At 39.6% G+C, this 2,347-nt stretch overlaps 1 pseudogene; it reads right to left on the bottom strand.

Annotated features, from left to right (window-relative positions):
* Positions 1-487: 487 nt before the first annotated feature.
* On the bottom strand, positions 488-580 carry LOC120884689 (U2 spliceosomal RNA; annotated as a pseudogene).
* Positions 581-2,347: the final 1,767 nt, after the last annotated feature.

Below are 2,347 nucleotides of genomic sequence, written 5' to 3'. Positions count from 1 at the left end.
CTGAGAGCGCTGTGGACAGGATACCTGTCATCTGTCCAGCTGAATGTCACCGGACAAAGGGAGAGAAGGCACTTCTTGACAAATCACTGTGAGGGACAGAGGTGCCATCAGCCTTTTACTACTGAACTGTTCTTGGAGCAGTCACTGATCTCTTGTAAACTTTTCCTGATAAACCATGCCTCCGATGCTGTCTCTGGGTACTTTCTTTGACTTGTTTGCAACCTGTTCCACTGTCCTGGCACAACTACACTATGGACAAGATACCACTTAAGCCACTAAATGGCCTTTTTATTTTTTAATTTCTATTTGTTTTACTTATTTACTATAATGATTATGATTGCTTTGTGGTACTCGGGAATGAACCCAGCCGTCCTCTACCCTTGGAGCTACATCATCAACCCTTTCTGTTTTTTTGAGACAAGGTCTCACTAAGTTGCCCAGCTTGGCCTTGAACTTGTGATCCTCCTGCCTCCACCTTCCAAGTCACTGGGATTACAGATGTGGGCCACTGCACCTAGCATATTTAAACTGATAAGAACAGATACTACACTTGATCTTAGCCAAAAGGCTGAGAAGCGGTAAACACCTAGCATATTTAAAAAAAAAAAAATTGTGACAATTAAACTACAACTTGTTCATCTTAAAGTTATAGGTATATTTTTGGACACAGGTGATAGATCCCTTAGGTATTTTTCCCTATTTTAAATCCTATTTGAGTTAACCCATTTTTCAGGTGTAGAATCAGATTCTGGGTGAGTTTCTTCCAGGGATAGATAAATTGAAAGCATCTTTCCATCTGACTGCTGCTTTGTCATTGATGCATCTGCCTCAGCAATAACTGCACGTGCTACTTATGTGCTGGCACATATTTTTTTCCCATGAGTTAGTTCATTTAATCCTCATAGTCTTATGAGGTAGATGCTCCTACTATCCTTATTTTTCAATTAAGAAACTTGCCCAAGGTCATATATAAATATGTGTGGCAGTGTGTGTGGCTGCACATCCGAATGTGACAGATTAACTGGCAACAGGGCAGCTGGTTTCTTGGTTCTACTGAAGGTACTGTGAGGGTGAGTTCAGCTGTTTTAAATTTTTTGGAACAAGCAGAAATTAATATAAATGAGAATGGCTTCTGGTTTTAAGAGAAGAGCAAATATATGTAATATGAACATTTCAGAGTAGTTTTGAGCTATATAAAACTGGTTTTAATTAAAACAATTGTTTGAATAACACATTTATTTTCTTTTTTCAGTGCTGGGGATCAAATCCAGGGCCTCATAGGTGCTAGGCAAGCCACTGAGCTATACCCTCAGCCCTTGAAAGAAAAACACATTTTTTTTTTTAAAATTGAGATAGGGTCTCACTAAGTAGCCCAGGCTGGGTTTAAACTTTGTGATCCTCTTGCCTCAGCCTCCCAAGTATACAGGCATGTGCCACCAGTCCTTCCTAGCTGTCTGGCTGGTTTCCTCTCTTTCTTCCCTCCTTCTTCCTTTTTTTCTTGGTACTGGGAATTGAATTCAGGAACATTCTGCCTCTGGACTACATTCTCAGCCCTTTTAAAAAAGATTCTATTCAGAGACAGAAACTTGCTAGGATACCCGGGCTGACCTGGGACATGTACCCCTCCTACTTCACTGCCCATATGGCAGGAATTTCAGGTGTGCACCACTTCACCCAGCTCAAAAAGGTTGTAAAAAGCAAAAATGTATTTGTATGGCATGAAGCCTTAGAGGTGTCTTATCCTCAACTAATTTCTAACTGATACAAGTCTTTTTTTGGTTAAACTTCCATATGTACCATTTTTACTAGTGGCTTCTAAGTTTATTGAATTTAGAGATTTGAACTTTGTGGGTTTTTATTGTTTTTATTAGTACATTGTAGCTACACATATCTACTAATTTCCATATAATCACACATACATAATCACATATAATTTGCTTCATATGTGTCCCCATTACCTCTTCTCTCACTCCCTTTCTCCCCCAACTTGTTCCCTCTCCTCTACTCCATTGGTATTCTCCAATTTTTTAAAAAATAAATTGGTACTTTATAGGTATACATATGAGTGGAATTCAACATGGTACATTCGCACATGTACACAGCATAATTTGATCTACCTCATTCTGCTGTTCTTCTACTTTCCCATTCCTCTCCCTTCCTCAACCCCCATCCTCCACTTCACTGATGACCCTTCCATTTTCATGGTGTCTCTCCTGCTTTTCCTCCCCTTACTTTGCTCTAGTTTCTGCATTTGAAAGAAAACATTCGACCTTTGATTTTCTGAGTCTGGCTTATTTCACTTAGCACCATGTTTTCCAGTTCCAACCATCTACAGGCAAAAGCCCTA

Source organism: Ictidomys tridecemlineatus, chromosome 3 (genome assembly GCF_052094955.1).
Source record: "Ictidomys tridecemlineatus isolate mIctTri1 chromosome 3, mIctTri1.hap1, whole genome shotgun sequence".
Taxonomy (NCBI): Eukaryota; Metazoa; Chordata; class Mammalia; order Rodentia; family Sciuridae; genus Ictidomys; species Ictidomys tridecemlineatus.
This window is presented reverse-complemented; position numbering and strand designations above follow the sequence as displayed.